Raw genomic sequence first — 25,284 nt, 5'->3', positions numbered from 1 at the left:
CCTTATCTCCCTCTTCACAGAAGTCATCTCCTTCCCCAAAATGAGCACTCTATTGACAAGGACAACATTTTCAGACAGAGTAACTATTTTTTAATCAAGGATATATGAGTAACTGTACTTCACTGTGAGACACTCTGAAGTGGAGTCCATTGCTGAATATTTTTAACCATCATATTACTATTTGGATCAGCAATATTTATTGCTCTAAAGTGAAAATGGCAAAGGTATAGAATATGGGATCAGTCTGGACCCTGACCTGTTTTTTGATGCCAAAGTAAATACCTAACATTAGCTTATTTTCTTATGATCTGCCTATCATTTCTACAAGTGGAGTATTAACACAGGAGTTCTGGCTACCTGACTTTCTATTTATTGGGTTGTCGGAAAAGGCATGACATATTTTTTTCTATGTTTTTTTGTTGCAAAAATGCGTCATGACTTTTCTGACAACCCAATAGTTGGGTATCAGTGAATTTGGATGTTAGATCACCCCCATGGGTCTGTCTGTTGCTCAAAGTTTTGCTGTAGCATAGAAGCACAGAATGAAAACACCTGAGTCTTATCTTCCTTCATAGGTGCTATTTCTCAGATTTGTTTTGCTACTGAAGAGTCCTTTAGCCTATAGAAAAGAAGCTTAATTATTGGTTGTGTGTGTGTGTGTGTGTGTGTGTGTGTGTGTATGGGCATATCTCATTTTATTGTGCTTCACTTTGTTGCGTTTCACAGGTGTTGCAATTTTTACAAATTGGAGGCAGGATCCTCCATCAGCAAATGATTATGACTCCCTTTATGGCAACACTCACTTTATTGCGATGGTCTGGAACCAAACCCACAATATCTGAGGTATACCTATACACACACACATATGTATACACATATGGTCCATATCTCGTAAATATTATTGATGATAGTGAACATCTGTGGTCCATTTCCACTTAAAGACAGATCAAAGAGGAATGGGTTTATGTTGCAGCAGAAGAACTTTGAGATATATATGGAAGAATTTCCTAACCATAAATGGAAAAGAAATATATTCTTCGAATTGAATTTGTAGGATTTCTTTCATTGGAGAGCTTAAAAAATCAGAATATAAAATTATCTACTGGGATGGTTAAGATCTCAGGTGCTTAGATGGGGGATAAGGGAGGGAAGTACAGTGGGAAAATATATTTGGAGTTAGAAGACCAGGGACCATAGCCTGGTTCTGTTGTTTATAACTGCATGACCTTGACTAACTTTCCTTTTTGTGGCCTGTTTCTTCATATAAAAATTGAAGAGGTTGGGATGGATGGTCTTTTTCCCCCAGCTTTATTGAGATATATTTGAGATACAGTCATGTGCCACATAATAACGACATATTGGTCAACAATGGACCACGTATACAATGGTGGTCCCATAGGATTATAATGGATCTGAATTTCCTGCACGAAATTGAATGAGATGTGGTTCAGGAGGATTTTTTTTTCTCTGATGGGAGCAATATATGTGGGACTTGGCAGTAGTAGATTCCCTCTTTCTCATAGCACCTCAGTTTTGACTACACAGATTATATCCCCATCAGTCAGCCACTGACCTGTTTCAACACAGAGGATCCTGTCCCCTCCAGCTCTACATATTCAGAGGTGCTACAGCCCTCCCAGATCTAGCTTGATGTACTTCAGAGTTCATTGCTGTAAATTCTCTGTTGAGACCTAAGATTCTGTACAAGGATACTGGTCCACAGGAGCTACCTTAATACATATTAAGTGCTACTGCCACTACTGTAAAAGCTTTCTGTGCTAGTGTGGAGCCAGCCTGTCCCTGTACTTTGGGAATATTTTCAGGTTGTAATGATGAAAAGCAAAGTTGTTTTATTTCTTCCATCAACTTAATGCCAGAGAGAGCCCTTTGTTCTCACTAGGGTAAATGGAATCAAAATCCAATTTCCGAGGTAAAACTATCAATTCCCCATTTCTACACCCTCTCCATGTTAAACACCTTATTTTGTAAGTGAATACCACAAGGTTTCTTAATATGACTAGTGCTCCAAAATGCAGTGGCCAATAGCATATTGTCATTACAATCCCTATGTTCCTTTTTCTCTCCATCTTGATTTTTTCCTACTGATCCTCAAACCACCTTCCACTCCCTCTTGACAGTCACTAAATATATATATATATATATATATATATATATATATATATATGTATATATATATATATATATATATATATATATATATATATATAATGCTGATCTACACCTTACTCAGCCAGTTTCTCCTCAATATTTCCAATCAAGCCAGCCCACATCCCTGTTCATACAGCAGCATTGATAGCTTCAATGTTCTATTTCTGACCCTGTCAGAAGGAAACAGGGGAGGGCTTGTGGGACAGTCTTTACAGTCTACAGTAATGTTTTAGGCCTTCACATTCACTCAGCACTCACTCACTAATACCCAGAACAACTTCTAGTCCTGCAAGTTCCATTGATGGTAAGTGCCCTATACGGGTACACTGTGTTTTTTTTTATATTTTATACCATAGTTTACTGTACCTTTTCTATGTTTAGACATGTTTAGATACACAAATACCTACCATTGTGTAACAATTGCCTACAGTATTCAGTACAGTAACATGCTATACAGGTCTGTAGCCTAGGAGTGATAGACTATACCACACAGCCTAGCTGAGTTGTAAGCTCTATCATCTAGGTCTGTGTAAGTGCACTCTATCATGTTCGCACAATGACGAAATCACATAATGACATATTTCTCAGAACACATCCTCATTGTTAAGTGATGCATGGCTGTACAATGTGGTGATTTGATACACATATATCGTGCAAAATGATTACCATAAGGTTAGTTAACACATCCATCACCTCACATAAGTTACCTTTTTTTTTTATAGTTGAGCCATCCTTCCACCTGTTGGCAGCTCAGCGGCAGCTCAGCTCAGGCAGGGACTCAAATTGCTGTTGCTCAGAGCTCGCATTCTTAAGCCAACTCTTAGCGAACTGAGCCACTCAGCCGGCCCTATAAGTTACCTTTTTTTGTGTTGAGAATCTTTAAGATCTACTCTCTGAGTAACTCTGAAGTATATAATACAGTATGGTTAGCTACATTCACCATGCTGTACATCAGATCCCCAGAGCTTATTCATCTTCTAACTAAAAGTCTGTACCCTTTGACCAATATCTCCCCATTTCCCCTAATCCTTAGCCCATGGCAACCACCATTCTACTCTCTGTTTCTATGAGGTTTTTTTTTTAGATTCCGCATATAAGTAAGATCATACAGTATTTGACTTTCTCTGGCTTATTTCACTTAGCATTATTTCACTGAGCATAATGCCCTATAGTTTCATCATGTTATCACAAATGACAGGCTCTCCTTCTTTCTCATGGCTGCATAACATTCCACTGTGTGTGTGTGTGTGTGTGTGTGTGTGTGTACATACCACATTTTCTTTATCCATTCATCCATCAATGGGCAGTTAGGTTGTCTCCATATCTTGACTATTGTGAATAACGCTGTATGGGAGTGCAGATATCACTTCAAGATAGTGATTTCATTTCCTGCAGATATATACCCAGATGCACGACTGTTGGATCCTATGGTAGTTTTTTTTAAATTTTTTGAGGAACCTCCTTACTGTTTTTCATAGTGGCTGTACCAATTTACATTCCCACCAACAGTGCAAAAGAGTTCCCTTTTCTCCACGTCTTCACCAATACTTGTTATCTCTTACATTTTTTAAAATAGCCATTCTGACAGGAGTGAGATGGTATCTCATTGTGGTCTTAATTTGTATTTCCCTGATGATTAGAGATGTTGAGCATCTTTTCATGTAGCTGTTGGCCATCTGTAGGTCTAACTCAGTGGTTTTTATATCCCTGCCAGCTCTAATATCCTGTGAGTCTGGGTGTCTATAGATGAGCAGGATAGGCTCACAATGTTCTTTCTAGCTCTGAAATTCTGCCCATCTGTTGCTTTTGAAACAGAAGAGTTCAATTTCTCTCTCTCTCTCTCTCTCTCTCTCTCTCTCTCTCTCTCTCTCTCTCTCCTCTCTTTCTCAATCGTCCAAACCCAACTAGATCAAGAAGTCTGAAATGATCTATGCTCACTCCTAGTCTGTCTCTGTAAGAGGGGCAGGCATATAATCACAGTGGTTTATTTTCCAAACCTATCACTACCATACTAACACCCTATCCTTGCCAAGATTGCAATATTCATGCTGAGGCATTTGTCGGTTTTCTCCCTGAATGTCTTACAGCTGATTGTTCCTAATGGCAGTGGAAAAGGAGACATTTTCTTGTCACTTAATGCAGGGCTGTGGTGTCTCCCACTGAGCTCAGTGATATTTTGCTAGGAAATGTTGAAATTATCTACTCCAGCTCTCACCACTTGCTAGTAGTAAATTGTGTTTTAATGTCACTTACTACTGCAGCTGAGGAAAACACCTTGGCTTAGGAGAGAGCTGGGTGTTGGGGTGCTGGTGGGGTTGTGGGGAGATGGCCTTAATGGACCTATACCGTCTCACATTATCTAGAGTCATGGCCAACCATTCTGAATACTACCCATTGCTTAGGGTCCTCTGGTCATGTATCTTTACCATTTGGAGCTGGATCCAGTGGAGTCCTGATATTGGGCAACCTGATTCCAAAAATAACTGGAGCTGTTTACGTAGTAAAGACCAGCACATAGATTTCATGCATCTGTACTTCGGTAGTGAATGCAATGTTTAGAAGGGTCCTGATATGGGGGAAAGGTTGCAGGAAGAAAAGCCACTAAAGACAAATCTCTCCTATTTGAAAAGGTATCACAGGCCGACTGAGTCTAAGTAGAGGCTCAGTTGTCGATGTGCTGCACTGTGAATCTGTTCAACGTACATTCTAGGACAGGCCTCAAGAACACCAGTTAATACCAATCCCTTGAAGGGTTGAGCTCTTTCTCAATGATCTTTGCAGAATGCAGAACTGCTGGTGGAGTGGATATATGGCAATTCATATTTCTATGCCAGAAGAAGGGCTACTGTAGTAGTGGATAGAGTCAGCCTCAAGAAATGGGGTAGCAGAGATCACTGCAGTCCTGTGCTCGGTGGTCCCAACCAGTATCAGCAGGTGAAGCTGACCATATTGTATATTAGTATTGTTTGTAATGAGTAGTAATTTACACCTCCCTCGAGATGCTCATTTTCCTCTGTAACACTTCACTCACACATCCACCTTGTCATTGCTTTTCCTGATGTTTATGTTCCCAATTCCATCAAGTGAACCTGTCTTTGATGCCATTTTAATCAAATTCACCTACATAAAAATATTAGTGGGAGAGACAGAGCAGTCCCACAAAGTTCATTGATCTTAGGCCCTCTTCCTATCACCAGCTCACCTATAAGGGGCATATCTGTTGCCTGAGATTGAATCTCCCAAAATATGGGGCTCATGATGATCTGTGATGCAGCCTCATTCAACAAGTTAATAAGAACCCTCAGTTTCTTTGGCTGCTGTGGAATATTCACTCTAACACTTCTCAGTGCGTAAGTAAATAGTACTTGCCTCACTAAGCCACATCTGCTGGATGGTTTGGAGACCAAATACATAGGATTCTTGTCTCCCTCGGGATCAATGTTTGGTGGCTCAGATGATGGGTGGACTCTCCCACTGCAGAAAACAGTCATGCAAATGACGACATTCATTAGAACAGATCCAGAACTGTAAAGACAGCAGGCAAGGCTGGAAGGGGCCGCTGTACACCACTGAAGTGCCAAGGAGCGGAGGTAGTCTCCCTGCCTTCCCCCAGTCGTCTGGGACCAACCTCAGCTTCTCAAAGTACAGAGCAGAAGGCAGCACTTCAAACATTATTCCATGATTTGTAACCCTATAACCAGGTAGATAACCAATTGCTATGCACTAATATGACACCCCGTTGTTAAAATATTGAAATAGGTGGCAAATAGTGTGACTGAAAAGCCCAGGTTTGTCTGCTTGACACACAAAAGCCAAAGTTCGAGAGACAAGGTTTGGTGGAAAGAAAAAGGAAGTTTATTCAAAATGCCAGCATTCCGGGAAGATGGTAAACTCCTGTATCAAAGGCCATCTTCTACGTTCCTAGAACAGCCAGAAGGTTTTATAGGCACATAAGAAGAGTCAGCAGAAAGGGGGGAGTTAGGCGATTCCTGGGTGCCGACATCTGGAAAAATGCATCCTAAGGTCAGATTCGTTCCAATATAATGTTATCTCAGACCCAGTCATAGGGGTGATTCATGTATCATCTGGTGGAAAATTGCAAGGGAGTTGCAGCCTGGGTATCGGTGTCTACATGTCTAAGGACTGAAATAGTTTCTTTTAAGTCCATGTTCTGGTGATTAACCAGATTAACAAGGTGTGTATGTAACTTTGGGTAAACAGAGCAATCGAATCAGGGAGGAGGGGAAGGAAACAAAGAAAAGAATAAAAAATAAAAGTAAACTAGATTGTTAAGTTTTGCAAAATATACTGTCACACTTACAATAGCTGCCATTCCATCTGTTCCTTCTGGGACACTCCCAGACCATCCTACACTCCAGCTAGTAAAGGGTAACACCTGGAACAGCAGGTATTTTCCATGCCCTGCTCCAGTACTATTGCTGGCACACATTCTGATTTGTCAGTTTCTTAAACAGTCTGAATATCATTGTGGTAGGCAGAATTCTAAAATGCTCTGCCAAGATTTCCCACCCTAATCATCAGGACTGTGAATATGATGAGATAGTATGCTTGTGATTATGTTGCATTACATGGCAAAAGGGATTTTGCAAATGTAATGAAGGTTACTAATCAAAGAGATTATCCAGCTGGGCCTAATCTAATCACACGAGGCCTTTAAAAGCAGAGTTTTCTCTAGCTAGTAGCAGAAGAGAACGTCAGAGATTCAGAGCACAAGGAGGATTTGATGGGTCACTGCTAGCTTGAAGATGGAGAGAGCCATTTGAGGCTTCCCCCTCCCAAAGTATAATTAATGTACAACTCCCTTTACATAAAAATAAAAGTTTATTAACTAAAGAAAATGTGGGCAGCCTCTAGGACATGAAAGTTGCCTCCAGCTGACAGCCTGCAAGGAAGTGGTGCCTCAGTCCTACTACCACAAGGAAATGAATTATGCCAACACTGGAAATAAACTTTAAATAGATTCTTCTCCAGAGCCTCTAGATAACAGCTCAGATATACCAACACATTTATTTCAGCCTTGGGAAGGCCAGTGTGACTGAAATGGAGTAAACAAAGGGAAGAGAAGTAAAAGATGAAGTCAAAGAGGTAATGGGAGTGAGGGAGAGAGGGTGTAGGGGATGATAGACCTTTAGTTTCTACTCTTACGTGAAACAGGGAGCCATGGGAGGGTTTTGAGCAAAGGAAGTACATTTTAATAAGATCGTTGTGGCTGATTGAGAAAAGATGAAAATGGTGCAGGGGCAAAGATAGAAAGACAAATTATGAGACCAGTGCATTAACGAGACAAGAGCTAATGGTGGCCTAGACTATGGTGGTCATGACGGACATGATGAGAAGTGGTTGGATTCTACATATATTTTGTAGATAGATCCAATCTGCCAATGCATCAGATGTAGGGGTGTGAGCAAAAGAGAGGCGTCAAAGATGACACCAAGATTTTGGGCCTGAGTAACTGGAAGGTTGAAGTTACCCCTTACTGAGTTAGGGAAGAGTGGGGAAGGAGTAGGCTGAGGGGGATGAGGGGGTGCAAAGATTCAGAGTTGAATTTTAGACATGTGGTGTTGTAAATGCCTATTAGACATCTGAGGGGAGACATTGAATAGACAGTGGTCTACAGGTCTAGAGGATAGGTCCAGGGTGGAGCTAGGGATTTGGAAGGACTAGATGAGATCACTAAGTGAGTGAGTACGGGTAGAAAAAAGAAAGGGCCCAAAAATGAGGCCTGAAGCACTTTAATGTGTAGAAATTGGAAAAACAGGATAGATTGACCAAAGGGACTGAGAAAGAACAACCAGAGACATAGGAGAAAAACCAGGATAATGCACTATATCATCCAAGTTTACCGATAAGGACATAGAGTGGTAGTGCCTCAATTTGAATTGAGGTAGTCAAACCCCAAGACCCATGCACAGAACCACTGTGTTTATCACATAGATACTTACATTGAAGCCAAAAAGCACCTGATGTGCACTTCACTACTAGGTCCCTAGAACACCTTCCCTGAGCTGAGATTTCCTTCCCCCCTCCCCCCGCCTCCTCTCCTCCCCCCACACACACATCCACTAGCTCTCTTTTTCTTCTTAGTGTGCCCACCAGACTTCAAACTTCAGGTTTCTTCTCAGCTCTGCCCCAAATACTCCCAGCCTTCCCAAATGAACAATCAGACAACCCACCTGAGATCACCACACCCACAAAAGGTAAACATTCATAGCTACCAAGCTCATTTGCATGACAAGCACTCCTCCTTCAATTTGCACATCCTACCTGAGGCCCTCTCAGCCCTGTTCCTTCCCAGATAGCTCTTGCATGCCAAGAGCCTCTCTTGAAATTATAGCTGCACCAATAAATGGAATTATCCACCCTTCACTTTCATGATAGGAAAGAGCATTCTCGCTGCAAAGGCTGCAGTGGGCACCAAAGGCTGACTCTTCAGATCTCTGCATCCTGCCTGGGCCTGGCCTGGCCCTCCCCCTGGTGGTCTGACACAGAAATGGATTCATCCGTCCCACATCAATGCTCACTCATAGTCACCAAGTTGTCTGAGAGCCCGCATCTGCTAGCGATGAAAGCTCCTTGCCTCAAAATGCTGAGGGTATACTTTGGCAGGTCTCTGCTGAGCAGCAGACTCTGCTTCCGACTGCAGCAGCAGCCTTCGATGCCTGCTGCTGCCTGGTAATGATTTTGGTGACTGACAAACATGTACGTGGGAATGGGAAGAGGACAAATGAAGGGCAGTGGGTTTTCTTTCCCTGTGCTAAAGGACAACTAAACAGGGCAGGTGTCTGGGCTGCTGCTCTGCATCCCAGTTTCACCTCTCCTGGATGTACATCAGGAATATCAGTATTTGTCATGGAAACTCTATCTTGGGTAACTCAAACAAAAACAGGACCAACTATGTGAGTGACAGGAAGGGCCTAATATCCAAAGAATACCTGTGCCCATCTGTTGGCTAGCTGATGTCCTTTACTCTTCCATCCACTCACTTAACAATAAATATCTCTTGGATGTGACTAACAAATATTTATTGAGGGACTACTATGTACTACACACTCTGTTCTTAGCACTGGGGATGCAGTAGGTGACAGGTGAACAAGACAGATGCAGTCCTTGTTCTCACCGGGTCAATAATCACGGAGGTACAGTTTCAAATATCACTATTTGTATTCTGTTTATATCTTAAGGCCACCCTTAACCTTTGTTGGTTTTTGTGATTGCTTTGATGATCTGATGAATATGGACAAGAAAAATGCACATGTGAGCAAACGTGCATAAAATGTAGCATAAAATCTCAGATTTATAGACATCCTCCAACTGTCATCCCTCACCTTAAGACCTTGTTCCCAGTTATAATGCAAATATGTATTCAGCTGTTAGTAGATCACTTATGACTAGGTGTAACTTAGTCCAATCTCTTACTGAGATCAGGTTTTCATATGAGGCCAAGCAAGTAAAGAGATACCATGAAGGAAATGGACTTGGAGAAGACTGGGGAAGGAACAAGAAAAAAAAAAGATTGGAGGCACTGAAGAAAAATGTCACCATCATCACAGTTTTGCCAAGAATCAGGTCCATGCAACAGTCCCCAAGCCAAAGTTGACATTCAAGCCCTACATAGAATAACAACTATTAATGGGCAATCTGGAGATAAAAATAGCTGTTTATATCTTAAAATATTTCAGAGCTGAGTCGCAGGATGAATTGTTCCTTGTGGTAGACTTGGCCTTCCTATGGATTGGTCTCTGAATGTTCTCTTCATAGGCTACAAATAATATTTGTGGACAAGACAAATGCCTATGGTACAAAGGTCATATTGGGGCATGTGATTTCTCTTGACTTCTGTCTTATTCCCATTATCCTTTTTCTGGGCACCAGGAATCAGTTTACTGGAAAGTTAAGTGATGCAAATGTCCTTTAATATCCTAGCAGCTTGAGGATTAGAAAATAAATGTGAGCGCTAAGCTATTAATATGAATAAGGTCTCTCTCCCTCCTTGTGGTCACTGGAGACCTGTGTTATAGCCTGGCTCAATGTGGAAGAAAGCATGGGCCAGGAGGTGTCCTGCAGCTACAACACAGAAGTCACAATACCCAGGAGCATCAGAGTTTATAACCCACTGAGTTACTCTGCCTTTTACTTGAGATCTGACAGCAAAATTACATTATCTCAGCTGTCAAGGTAAATCTGCTTCTGTTTAAAAGAGGATAATAGAGCAGATCTAAGAGTAAAAGTGAGAGGGATGGGTAATTGTATTTATCTCTTCCTTATTCTCCTTTTTTACATCACAGGATTTTGCTTTTTCCTCTGTTCTATTTCTCAATTTCCCCTGGGTGTTTGAATTTATAGAAGTACTTGGGCCTATAAAATTGTGAGCTAATCACAAAGGCTTGATGAGACATATGTTTATCTTAAAACTGTTCTTAATAAATATGGCATATCAGGAATCCCTGATAGTGAAAGAAAAGAAAGTATTGTAGCCTTCCTCAATCATTAGAAAATACAAAACAATGATTATAGAAGGTTTGAACTACTGAACTTAGAATCCTCTTAACTGACTCCATCGAAGTTCCCATTGGTGTAACCCTAAAGATTCCTTGAGGTCCAGATAAGTTTCCATCATTCCATATAGACTCTAGGAGATTATGCCACAGGGTTTTGCTTTTAATACCTTATTTCATATATTTCATACAGGAAAACTGACCAACACAAAGATACTTTGTGCTGAAGTCCCTCCATCCTTAACCACAATACATTGTCTGAAGCATAGTAGGCACTCGCTTAATGTCTATTGAATAAATGAACAAATAAATGATTTTTTATAATTACAAAGACAGTTTTATTATAAAGGATATAAGTCAGTACCACCCAAATAAAGAGACACATAGGATGAGGGCCAGGCAGGTTCTGGACACAGAGATCCCATGTCCTCTCCCTACCAAATCAGGACACGTCATGTCACCCTCCTGGCATATTGATGTGTTCAGCAGCCAGGAAGATGCTTGGAGCTTTCATGTTAGAGTTTTTATTGTGGTTTCATCATCTAGGTGTGATTGATCAAATCATTGGTCATGTGAGAGACTCCAAATTAATAATGTTTTAATGCATATGACTTTCCAGAATATTTTAAAGTGTGAAGACAGAGTAACTGACAAAGCTGATCAAGCCTCAGCTTATTGTCCTGTAGTTCAGGGGTTGGCAAAGTTTTTCTGTAAAGGGGCAGACAGTGACTGTTTTAGGCTTCGTGGACTATAAGATCTCTGTCACACTATTTAATTCTACTCTTGTAACATGAAAGAAGCCATAGAAAATATATAAACAAATGGGTGCGACTATGTGCCAATAAAACAATATTTATAGATACTGAAATGTGAAATTTGTATAATTTTCAGGTGTCAAAAATATTCTACTTTTGATTTTTTTCAGCTATTTAAAAATGTAACAAGGACCTGCCGAGTAACTCAGTTGGTTAAGAGCTCGCTCAAGAGTGCGAGCTCTGAGCAACAGCGGTTCGATGCCCAGCCCGAGCTGAGCTGCCGCTGAGATGCCGCTGAGCTGCCACTAGGTAGCAAGATGGCTCAGCTAAAAAAACAAAAAAAGTAATAACCATTCTTAGCTCAAAGTCTATACAAAACCAAGTGCAGCCCATAGTTTGCCTACTCCTACTCTAGTATTTTCAAAATATGTCTCTTTTCTATCTTTGTAGACTGAAAAGCTCCATGAAGACAGGGACTGTGCTTTAGGTTTTCTTTATATTTTGGTGGTGCTTAGTAAAATGTGGGACACATAGTAAGTACTCAATATATACTTTTTCACTGATTGATAGGGAGAAAATTGGGGAAATCTCTAATCTACAGTTTGTCAACCATGTTAGAAAATATATAATGTAGATTTATATCTATTGCTAGTGTTTAGTGTTTGGAGATGAACATATTTCTCTGGCAATGGGTAGGGGCATTATCTAACTGAAAGGAAGTCCATCCAGATGATGGGTTTCATAATTATCGTTAATACAGTGCTTTATACTTTCCAAAGCACATTTGCATACAAGGTTGGACAATTAAGTTGGCGAACTAATCCTAGAAAAAGTGCTACATACCTATTGCTGAATATCACTGTGGCCATCTTTGAAGTACTCCCCTTGGGAAGATATGCACCAATGCTAGCACCTAATCCACCCTTCAAAGCTATTTTAGAACTTTTTTTCTGAAATGGTCAGAGCTGTCCTGAATGTCATCAAAATGTCTTCCTTTCAACATTTCCTTTATCTTCAGGTAAAGAAAGAAGTCATTGGGAGCCAGATCAAGTGAATAGGGAGGGTGTTCCAATACAGTTATTTGTCGACTGGCTAAAAACTCCCTCACAGACAGTGCCGTGTGAGCTGGTGCATTGCCATGATTACAAGAGTCATGAATTGTTGGCGAGAAGTTCAGGTCATTTTCATCTTTTTCATGCAGCCTTTTCAGCACTTCCAAATAGTAAACTTGGTTAACTGTTTGTCCAGTTAGTACAAATTCATGATGAATAATCCCTCTGATATCAAAAAAGGTTAGCAACATCATTACAACAGGTTCACGAACTTAATTGTCAGACCACGTATATTGTCATATTTGATCCTCACAAGAACTGTGTGAGTGTAGGCACTATTATCTGCATTTTACAGACGAGGAAATGGGCTTCCAAAGGTTGCGACTTGCCTGGATTTACACAGCAAGTCCATCCATCTCTTTCTTTCTTTCTTTCTTTCTTTCTTTCTTTCTTTCTTTCTTTCTTTCTTTCTTTCTTTCTTTCTTCTTTCCTTCCTTTCTCTCTTTTCTTCCTTCCTTCCTTCCTTCCTTCCTTCCTTCCTTCCTTCCTTTCTCTCTCTCTCTCTCTCTCTCTCTCTCTCTCTCTCTCTCTCTCTCTCTCTCTCCTTTCTTTCTTTCTTTCTTTGTTCTTTCTTTCAGGACTTGAGAGACTGCTATATGCAAGGAATTAGGTCAGGGGAAACTCAGGTCCAGTGACGCAGGAGATGACATGTAGAAGCAATCTATAAAATAGAAAGTGTCCTGGGGGGTTAAAAGTAAGCTCCTGATAGGTGAGCCAGGAAGTTAGAAGACACAGGATTTTACAATCTGAGTACATGAAACCAGTAAGAATCCCAAATGGAGACAGACCTATAGATTTTCTCATTCCCATGTGATAGGACATACCTTTGTCTTCTGCAGAGGCTCAGAAATGGAATCTCTGATTGCCTTATTCCCAGTTATTTCTGAAAACTGCAGGGCGAGCTCAGCAAACCGCCATTCTCATCACTTTCTGATTACTCTGTCCTGCTAAAAGAAACGGTTCTCCAACTCCCCAACTGAAAGACGGAGGCAGGCAGAACAGTCTGTGCTCCCTGACTGAAGGGCTCAATTTACATATCTGGAGACCCCCAGGAAAGGTGGTAAGGAGTTCAGTAGGCTTCAACACTGCCACATCTGCTATGAATGGTGCTCGCAGAATTATGCATTGTACAACCTGCATAGCTGAATACAGGACCCCTGCAAAGGCCACTTCTGGAGAGAAAAAAAAAAGAAAAGTTGAAGGAAACAAGAAGAGAAACCTGGACAGGCAGAGGCCTGGACATTTGTATAGCAGGATACGTCTGTCGAAGTCTCGGAGCCCTCCAAACAGGCTGTTTCTGTTCCTTTTGCAGATACTTTCTGGACACACAGAAGTGAGCATGCTGCTTAGTGTGAAATTCCACTCACTGCACAGTAATATTTTAGTGTTTAAGAGCTTGGGTTCTAGAGATCACCAGATTTGAATTGTGTCCCCCAGTTTCTAGCGGTGTGTCCTTAAACAAGTTTCTTAACTTTGGTGAGCCTGCCTCATAAAATGGAAATAGTAATAGAACCTACCACATCAGTCTGTTGTGCAAACTAAAAAAGAATGATACACTTCAAAAATGATACATACTATTATTGATGCTCCCTTCACTTACATACCTGCCTTTGGATCTTCAATTAATTCTTTCTGCAAAAATCTACTGTATACCCATTCTGTGTCAGGCTCTAGGACTCTAATAGTGAACAAGACGAAAGTCCCTAACCTCAATGGGCTTTCCATCTAGTGGGGATCCTAAGAATAAGTAGATAGAGAAAAGCTGATTAAAGTGATTTGTGATGATTGGTATGAGAGAACAGGACAGGGTGCTGTGAGATAGAGCAACAAAGAAGCCCACTCTAATTGGGTTGCTCCGAGAAGGTCTATTTGAGGAGGTGATACTTGAGCTGAGAGCTGACAGATGAGACTAAGCCAGCTTATTTTGCTATCTAGGAAAAAAAGAATTAAAATATAAAGGGAAATATTTGCCCCAAACCCCTCTCCTTTTGTCCAGGTCATTATGTATTCAGTTAGTCTAGGGAGGCTCTTCTAGGAGTAATGCCTTAAGTTGCATTTAGGGATGTGAGAAAGGGCAGGAGGAGCATTTGTTCACTGAGTGTTGCTGAGCCCATACCAAGGTTCAGAAAGGCTGGCAGAAGAGTGAGGAACAGACACAGGGATTTAGGAATGAGGACACAAGAAGGTGAGGCTACCTGGAGCTTCTGATGGGGGATGGGGTGTGGCAGGATGTTAAAAAGAGGCTGAGCTTTCCAGGCATTATCCCACTGAATCCTGTGAGGGTTGCTCCTATTTGAACATTATCCCTATAGATAGTAATTGAACCAAGTGAGTGGAATGTAGGACCAGAAAACTCAGATTCTAGATCTGCTTTACCACTAACAAGATATGTGATTCTTAAGAAGTAATTTCTCTCTCCAGACCTCAGTTGCCACATCTGTATCAGATATTAATGGGTGTTCTGACAACTTTGCAGGGTGGGTGTGACAATAAAATGAGAAAAGGTATGCAAAAGCACTTGAAAAAATATAAAACTGTAGATAAAAATGTGATACTGGCTGTCTGATGTCACTTTCCCAGGGGTAAACTAAAAGTTGAAACACTTGATATTTTGTTTTCTGGTCCATTGTGTTTGAAACTGCCCCAAAAGCACTTATGTAGAGAAGATGGTAGCTCCAGAAATCACTAAGAGAGTCCTTATCCATGATGAAACAGCCACCCCTTGTCAGGATGTAGGGAGGACAATTCTCCCACTATGTGAGCTCAGTGGGACCTGCAAGTCCAATTAGAGCTTACAGATAGTCCCTGACTTATGATGGTTTGACATGATTTTGCCCAATTATAGGCTAATGTAAATGTTCTGAGCATGTTTAAGGTAAGCTAGGCTAAGCCATGATGTTGAGTAGGTTGAGTAAGTGTATTGAATGCATTTTGACTTACAATATTTTCAACTTATGCAGGTTTTATCAGCACATAGCCCCATCATAAGTTGAGGAGCATCTGTATTTCCTTTGAGGACCACCTGAGTTATCACAAGAATATGTTTTGCACTGATAAAGTAGAGGTCTAGAGAAAGTAACATGGTGTATTTCCAAGTCTCAACTATGATATGCATATTTCATGCATATGTTACCCAGAGGCTTTTACGGTGCTGTTCTTTCTCACTTTACATAGGATAGGGTGTTCTGCTCCCAACGTCTCTCTCTATCTATTCCTCAATAAAAACTTACCCATACTATGGATTTCCAGTCAAGATGGCAGAGTAGGTAACCACTGTCCTTGCAACCTCTAACGACCTCATCAAAATTACAACTAAACTACAGAACAACCATCATTGAGAACCACCTGCAGTCTAGCTGAACAGAAGTACTATAACCAAGAATATAAAAAAGAAGCCATGTCGAGGCTGGTAGGGGGGGCGGAGATGTGGAACTGGCAGGTCTCACACCTGCATATGATAGTTAAAAATCAAGAGGGCCATCTTGGCTGTGGAGGTTCCCCCTGAGAAGTGAGAGGTCCCAGCCCCACACCAGGCTCCCCAGCACAGGTTTCTAGTGCCAGAAAGAGAAGTCCTGATAACTTCTGACTGTCAAAACCAGTGGAGATTGTGACTGAGTGAGAAAAAAGGTGGCTGGAGTCCCAGCCATTCCTCTTAAAGTGCCCATGCATGTATTTACTTACTGACAGATTCACTGACTCTGAGCTCCAGCCCTGGGGCCACAGCTCGAAATTTGCTAGGAACATATGGGGGGAAAACTGAGTTATCTGGCCCCAAGGTGAGGCCTGGAAAGGCAGCTGTATCCCAGAGAGAAGTGCTGGCAGAAGCCACTGTTCCTTTGTTGAGCCCTCCCCTATTCCAGCGTGCAGACTTAGGCGGACACCACATGGGGGTCTCCATCAACCTGGCTAACACTGTTCACCCCATCCTGGAGATTCCTTAAGATGCCACCCCACCCAATTTGTGGGCCCACCCAAATCACCTCTAGTAACTTTTCCATACAACTGGCTTGTCTTGGATCATGCTGCAAACTTTCCTAAAATCTCTCCAAGGTATAACACCAAACAAGCAGTATCTGGCCTCAGAGTGCCCCGTACTTCTTGCTAGGCAGTCCAAAGCCCAGCACTAGTGGAACACCGCCACGGTTCATAGCTAAGCTTCTCCTAGACACCTCCAAGCCCAGCACAAGTGGCAACCATCTGCAGATCACTTTGTAGCTCATGCCACGTGGCCCCAGTCAGGGCACAGGCAGTGGTGGACCTTGTCCTGCAACAGAGCCCTTCCCAAGAGGCCTCAGAACAAACACACTGGGTTGCCAGCTTCAGATCACACCAGAGCACCACCTAAACACTTCCACAAACAGAAACACCCAAAGGGAAAACGGGGAGGGGACCAGAGCTATGCTAAAAAGAATGAACACCTGCAAAATAGCTCCTCCACTGTAGTCAGAGCCAGTCCTCACTACCAATCAGCCAGAGAGTCAATCGCTCCCACTGATCTACAAACAGCAACCAAGATTCAACAACAACAGGGGGACACATACAATCCACACAAGGCACACACATGGAGCACCCAGCTCAGGAGACCAGGGAGAAAGTGCCACTGGGGCCCACAAGACACCTACTATATAAGGCCACTCTACCAAGACCAGGAGACATAGAAGCTCTACTTAATACATAGAAACAAGTACAGAAAGGCAGCCAAAATGAAAAAATAAAGAAACATGTCCCAAATGAAAGAGCCGAACAAAGCTCCACGAAAAAAAAAACTAAACGAAATGGAGACAAGCAATCTACCAGACACAGAGTTCAAAACACTGGTTATAAGGATGCTCAATGATCTCAGGGAGAACTTCAACAAAGAGATAGGAAACATAAAAATGGAAATAAAAAATCATAAAACACTCAGAAATGAAGAATGTAATAACTGAAATGAAGACTATATTAGAGGGAATCAACAGTAGAATAGATGAAGCAGAGGCTCAAATCAGTGATTTGGAAGATAAGTAGCAGAAAACTTAATCAGAACAGCAAAAAGAAAATATGAATCTAAAAAAATGAGGAGAGTTTAAGGGGCCTCTGATACAACATCAAGTATAACATTCGCATCATAGGAGTACCAGAAGGATAACAGAGAAAGCAAGGGATTGGGAACATATTTGAAGAAATAAAGACTGAAAGCTGTCCTAACCTGGTGAAGGAAATAGACATATAAGCCCAGGAAGTGCAGAGAGTTCCAAACAAGATGACAACAAACAGGCCCACACAAGACACATTATAATTAAAATAATAAAATCTAAAGACAAAAAGAGAACCCTAGAAGCAGCAAAAGAAAGGCAATTAGTAAGTTATAAAGAAGCTCCTATAAGACTGTCACCTGATTTCTCAACAGAAATTTTGCATGTCAGAAGGGATTGGCACAAAATATTCAAAGTGATGCAAAGCAAATACCTACAACCAAACTTACTCTACCCATCAAAGCTATCATTTAGAATTGAAGGACAGATAAAGAGCTTCCCAGACAAGAAAAAGCCAAAGGAGTTCATCACCACCAAACCAGTATTACAAGAAATGTTAAAGGAACTTCTTTAGGAAGAAGAAGAAAAAAAATGAATAATAAAATGGTAATAACTACATATCTATCAACAATTACTTTCTATGTAAATGGATTAAATGCTCCACTCAAAACACATAGGTTTGCTGAATGGATAAGAAAACAAGAACCTTATATACACTGCCTACAAGAGACTCACTTCAGAATGAAAGACACACAGAGACAGAAAATAAAGGGGTGGAAAAAGTTATTTCATGAAAGTGGAAATGAAAAAGCAAAACCAAGCTGGAGTAGCAATACTTATACCAGACAAAACATACTTTAAAACAAAGGTTATAACAAGAGATAAAGAAGCACCCAGTAATCCCACTTCTTGGTATTTATCCAAATAAATTGGAAACACTATTTTGAAGGGAACTGTGCATCCATATGTTCATTGCCACATTATTTATATTAGCTAAGATATGGGGGAAACCAGGGTGTCCATCAATGGAAGAATGGATAAAGAAGAGGAGGTACATATATACAATGGAATATTACTGAACCATAAAAAACAGAATGAAATCTTGCCATCTGCAATAACCTTATGGGTCTAGAGGGTATTGTGCTGAGTAGAGTAAGTCAGAGAAAGACAAATGTCATATGAGTTCACTTATATATGGAATCTAGAGAACAGGATAAACAAAGCAAGCACATAGGTACAGAGAGCATTTTAATGGTTGCCAGATGGGGAGGATTGGGAGGCAGGTGAAGGAGGAAAGGGACTAAGAGGTACAAATTCATAGTTACAAAATAGTCACGGTGATGTAGAGTATAGCATGGGGAATATAGTCAATAATGTTGTAATAACTGTACATGGTGCCAGATGGGTACTAGACGTATCAGGGTGATCACTTCCAAAATTATATAAATGTCTAATCAGTGTGTTGTACACCTGAAACTAATATGATATTGCATGTCAAAGGTCATGGAAAACTAAAATACTAAAAAAAAATCTTACACATATTGTGTCCAACTCCATTGAGGCCCCACCTTCCTCACTAACAATGCAGAATACTGTTGTCTACTAGGAAAAACATCCAACTGCCTCGAGGCCTGTTTTTCTTCTCACACACTGACCACACCTTGTGATAGGGCAGGGAGGACAAGAAGAGGAGAAAAATGGAAATTGGCAAGGTGACTGCAGACGAGATTGTGAGGAGCAGAAACAGCACTGCAATTGCAGTGGTTAATTTTATGAGAAACTATGAATTAAACACTGCACACATTTCATTCTGACTCTCAGAAAAGAAATAATTTCTCTGAAGGCAACAGAGTGGGTCGGAAATGGATCATAGAGTAGGGAATCCTGGAGATCCACTGCCCTCATCAATTTGCTTCATTTCCTGCCACGTCCCTTGGAATCAGAGAGGAAAAGATAATGAAGCTGCACTGCTTGTCACCTGTATTATTTTGTGGGTGCACTCGTGTTCCATATACTAAATAGTCTCTAAATAAAACCCAGAGATACTTGTGAGGATCTTGCAGGACCATCTTCCCACCTTAACATTATATAGTACTGTTGTCAATTATATTTCAGTAAAACTGAAAGAAAAAAAATTTGGCAGAGAATGTTAAATAAACATGAATAGCCCCCACCAAAAGATAAAAATAAAAATAAAGACCAGAGCATGCTAAGCCGTAATCCTAACCACCTAGCAACATACCGTATTTTGCCGTGTATAATGTGCTCCTGTTTATAATGCACACCCACGTTTTTGGCCCAAACTTTCAGAAGAAAAAATCTTTTGTTTTAATTTTTAATTCAAATTTTTATTTGTTTACATTTAGGTACTTGTTTTTTGTATTATAAAGGAATTTTATCATTTATTTTTTAACGTATTATGGTACAAGACATTTTATGTAACAAATAATTACAAAACACAGGAACAGATACAAGGTACAAGAAATTTTATATACCAGTTAAAAATTTACAATAGTTACACATCATAGAAGGCCAAGAACTCTTCTTTGTTCCAAGTTCGTCATAAGTTCAACAAAACTGATTATCATATTCCAGGGTATTATTTTGCATACAGATAGTGTTATTGATTTCGAGAGTTACACTTATAACTGATAAGCATAAATAAAATAATTAAAATCATTTCTATAGATACGGTATTATTACAGTACTACTTATATATAATCCGCATCCTTATTCTTCCCTCACAAATTTGGGCAAAAAGTGTACATTATACATGGCAAAATATAGTAAGTGGGGAGAGGGATTAGCAGCTGTTTTATGCATGGGGTGGAAGCACAGACACAATGGCTGCCCAATACACAACTGCATATGTTCAGTACAGAGAAGGACCTGTTTATAGCACCCACTGAGGGGGCACTTGCCATTTGGGAAGGCTTAAATGCGCTATTTGGGGGCATCAGTACTAGAGTGCAAGGGAGTGTTGGGGGCAATGGATGCGCAGTGAGTTGAAATTGAGGGGAGAGCTCTCTTTTTTGCTGCTGAGTTGGTACACTTAAATTGAGGTTGCTACAAGGGGGCTAAACTATATAAACCAATATGAAAGTCATTCTTAGCAGGCCCCAGCATGATTAGAATGGGAAATTCTAACCACCTAGCAGCCTTGAGGAAGAGAAGAGGATTGCTGACCATTTAGTGAAAGGGAGTTCATTTCCTTCTAGACCACTGCTCACCTGGAATAAGTTAGAGGTGAGGGCATGGAGGGGTTATGGCAATACTCGCTGAGGGGACTTACTTCAGGACCTCCAAGAGGATGCCAGAGGCCCAGGCTACTCCCATATTTTCAAGATTCCTGTATATTTTAAAAGTGAATTAAAACAAAAACAGAGTTACAAAAACTATGATATACAGTCAGCTCTCCATAGCCACAGGTTCCACATCCACAGATTCAACCAAACACGAACTGAAAATGATATTTTTGATTTGCAGACGCAGAGGGCTGACTGTATGCACCGTTCTATGCCATTTTATATAAGGGACTTGAGCATCCTTGGCTTTTGGTATCCATGGGGGTCCTAGAAACAATCCCCCAAGGATACCAAGGAATGACTATTTTTAATTGCTTACATCATTAAAAAATTGAATGTTTAGCCCTGAGGCAAAACTACAATACAACATAGAATGTCTCACAGTGAGGTCCAGAAATCTGCATTTGAAACAAATGGTCCATGTGATTCTGATGCACACCAGCATTTGAGAAATATGCCCTGAATTCTACCAGAAGAATAAAGCAGTCCAAGTGGAAGTAGACTTCCCTTGAAATGCCATGGAAATTATTTATCTCCCCTAAATTTGGGGTGTGTATATCACAGCATTTTGTGTTGCTTTCCCATCATAGGGAAACAGCTGGTCTCATGCTGAAATGAAGTAAGCAGCTACTAGTTAAATGTGAAAGATGCCCCCAAAAATGTCCCCCTCCCCAAAGTATCCCTCCAACCAGCCTGCTGTCCTCCCAAGATTCCTGGGAGTAGCTTTTCTTTTTAAAGGTTATTGTTAGTTCTGCTCTGCTGTCTGTGCCTGCCACGCCCCCTTTGCATTATGTTATAAAGCTTTCCAATTTGCTAAAGCAAGATGGTTGCTGGCAGGAGATCTGAAAGAGTGTATAAGAACTTGTCAAAGGTGGTAAGAAATTGGCCCTTGTATTTGATTACAAGGAAATAACCTTGAGCTTGGATTTGTTGAGAAATGTGAAATTGAATAGACATGTTCATTTGGCCTAGCTATGGCCATGTGTTCATAATCTGAGTAAATCAACAACATTTGAGGGTATGTCTGTAGTCACAGTATATTAAATCTGGCACTGTGAAAGGAGTTAACATAAATAGAAGCCCTGACCTGTTCTACAGGACCTGGCAATCTCAAAGGCTTTGTAGGGCACACACACGAACTAGAACACACATGTAAGGCTATGTGTCATTAAAAGCACATTATGGTAGCACAAAGTCCTGATATTTCTGGAAAGTAGGAAATAGGAAGGACCACAGCCTATGACTGCATAAGTGATGTCTTACACAAAAGCACCCACCATGGGCAATGTTCATAGTTGGGCAGAGTTTAGGGCAGAGAATAGGAAAGGGTGTCACCACCAAACACTAAAATATGCAAAGACAAATCTAATGTCTAGTTTGTCCATCACATAAGGTAAAAGGTTATCCCCATGCAGATGAATGAAAGCCTCTTGGGTATCATATATTTAGGGAAGTTTTAGATAAACACAACTGTAAATGCCATATGCATAGTCTTGCAATTCAAATTAGATCAAGGATTGAAGCTGAAACAGACTTCTATATGCTAAATCATCTTCTTGTTGAAAATGCTCACTGCTACAATTTCAACAGCTAGCGTGTAGCAGGAACTTAATATATATTTGTTGGACGAATGGATGTAAGAGTTCTTATCTTACTCATCACTTTACAGCTCACACTCTTTAACCAGCCTTGCCAGGTGATCTATTATTTCTCAATCTTCAGGATTTAGGTGTCACCTCTGTACTTTAACTGTATTCTGTGAGGTGCTCCCACTACCACTATTGGATAGTCACCTCTCTATACTCAGCACCAAGCAGAGTGCCTGGAATATGGCAGCTGTTGGACATAGGAATCAAAGAATGAGTGGATAGGTGGACAATGAACTGATACATGATAAATGAATGGAAAAGGACTGCTGAGATGATAATTTGTAATAATTTCTCTGCTAAATGATTACATAGTAATTCCCAACCTGAGCTCACCTGAGCACTAAGGGAATGGAATGGTAGCAGTGGGGTCCTTGAGCTGTTTCCAAAATGCTTATCAAAAGTCATATCCTCACCTAAGTGGAATAGGTACAATTCGAGGCACCAGAGTCTCCTAAGCTTAAAGAAGATGCCTGTGGCTTATAACTTGGCCCACTGCATGATTCTATTCTTTGTAGAAATCAAATGCTTTTTTTATTTTCATGAATAATGCTGCTATGAACATTTGGGTACAAGTTTTTGCATGGAATATGTTATCATTTCTCTTGGGTGTATAGCTTGTAGTGGGATTGCTGGGTCATATGGTAACTATATATTTAACTCTTTGAGGAATTGTTTTCCAAAGCAGTTGCACCATTTTACATTCCCACCAGCTGGGTGTGAGGGGTCCAATTTCTCCATATTCTTACCAACACTGGTTATTATATTTTTTGATTATCGCCATCCTAGTGAATGTGAAGTTTTCTCGTTGTGGCTCCAATTTGAAACACCCTAATGATTAATGATGTTAACCACATTTTCATGTGCTTATTGGTCATTTGTATGGCTGCTTTAGGGAAATGTCTATTCACATGCTTTGCCCATTTTTATTTTTATTTTATTTTTATTTTTTCTATTTTTTTTTTTAAGATTTTATTGGGGAATCGGGGAAGGGGAACAAAAAGTTGCTGTCCTTTTGTTCTTCAGTCTATTTGTGGAGGACGTCGCTTCACTGGCCCATGTTAGTATTATCATTGTGGTCTTTCTGGGTAAGGCAGTTGCTCGCCGGCCATTGGATGGCCACTCACGGCAGCTCACACCTGCTGCCGGCCAGCCCCACTGCAGCCTATGCCGTCACTGATGACTCACAGCAGCCCAGCTCCAGGTGGAGCTGTTGTTCACCATCTTAGCTGTAGAGGGCAGCATCACTGGCCCTCATATGTGGAATCTGAATCCAAAGCCAACTCCTAATCAATGCACCACTCAGCTGACCCACTTTGCCCATTTTTAAATTGGTTTATCTTTTAATTGTTGAGTTGTAATTGTTCTTTATATATTCTGGACATGAGTCCCGCATCACACATATGATACTACATTATTTTCTCTCACTCTGTGGGTTGTTTTTTCATTTTTTTGTGATGTTCTTTCAAGTACAATAGTTTTTAGCTTTTATGAAGGCCAATTTAACTTTTTTTCTTTTGTTACTTGGCTTTTGGTGTCATAGCTAAGAAAGCATTGTCTTATCCTACGTCATGAAAATGTATCCCTAAGTTTTAATAGAGTTTTATTAATTTTTTCTCTCTCTTTAAAAAAAAAAGATTTTATTGGGGAATTTGGGGATGGGAACAGCGCTGGGGAATCGGGGAAAGGGAACAGACAAGTTGTCCTTTATTTCTTCAGTCTAATTGTGGAGGACGTTGCTTCACTGGCCCATGTTGGCACCATCATTGCGCTCTTCCCGGATGAGGCAGATCAGTTGCTGGCCTCTGGACGGCCACCCACAGCGGCTCTTGGCAGCTCACAGTGGCTGCAGGCCGCTCACGGTAGCTTATGGCAGCCCACTGCAGCAGGGGCTGCAGCTTACGCCAATGCCGGTGACTCATGGCAGCCCAGCTCCAGGTCGAGCTGCTGCTCACCATCTTAGCTATAGAGGGCAGTGTCGGCCGGCTGAGTGGCTCAGTTGGTTAAGAGCTCTCTCAAGAGTTTGAGATCTGAGCAACAGCAGTTCGAGTCCAGCCCGAGCTGAGCAGCCACTGAGCTGCCAATAGGTAGCAGGATGGCTCAGCTAAAAACAAACAAACAAACAAACAAAAAACCCCAATATAGAGGGCAGTGTCACTGGCCCTCATGTGGGATCCAAACCGGGGCCCTGCTGCTCAGAGCTGGCATCCCAAGCCAGCTCCCAACCAACGCGCCACTCGGCCAGCCCTATAACTTTTATCTCTTAAAATTAGTTCTGTGATCCATTTTGAGTTGAGTTCTATATGTGGTTCGAGATAGGAGTCCAACTTCATTCTTTCGAAAGTGAATATCCAATAAGTCCAGCATCCAGCATGCCAAACTCATGTTTGACAAAGGTGCAAAAGCAATTCAATAGGGGGACAATGGACTTTTCAGCAAATGACAATTGGTTATCCATAGGCAGAAAACAAAGAAACAAACAAAAAACCTCAATACAAACCTCATACCCTATGCAAAAATTAACTCAACATGGATCATAGAACTGAATGCAAATCTTAGAACTACAGAATTTATACAGGAAAACATAAGAGAAAATCTTCATGACTTTGGGTTATGTTAAGAGGTCTCAGATATAATACCAAAAGCACGACCCATTAAACATTTGATAAGTTTGACTTCATCGAAATTACCGTATTTCCCCATGTATAAGATGCTCCCATGTATAAAACACACCTTAATTTTGGGGCCCAAAATTTGAAAAAAAAA

The 25,284-nt window shown here is 40.9% G+C and overlaps 1 protein-coding gene across 1 annotated transcript in view; it reads left to right on the top strand.

Annotated features, from left to right (window-relative positions):
- TRPC5 (transient receptor potential cation channel subfamily C member 5) overlaps positions 1-25,284 on the top strand; it is a 176,909-nt gene that overhangs the window by 143,860 nt on the left and 7,765 nt on the right. The gene's annotated exons all lie outside the window — the stretch shown is intronic.

The sequence above is a fragment of the Hipposideros armiger genome, unplaced genomic scaffold (genome assembly GCF_001890085.2).
Source record: "Hipposideros armiger isolate ML-2016 unplaced genomic scaffold, ASM189008v1 scaffold_1124, whole genome shotgun sequence".
Lineage (NCBI taxonomy): Eukaryota > Metazoa > Chordata > Mammalia > Chiroptera > Hipposideridae > Hipposideros > Hipposideros armiger.
The sequence above is the reverse complement of the archived record's forward strand: the minus strand, read 5'-3'. Positions and strand labels throughout refer to the sequence as shown.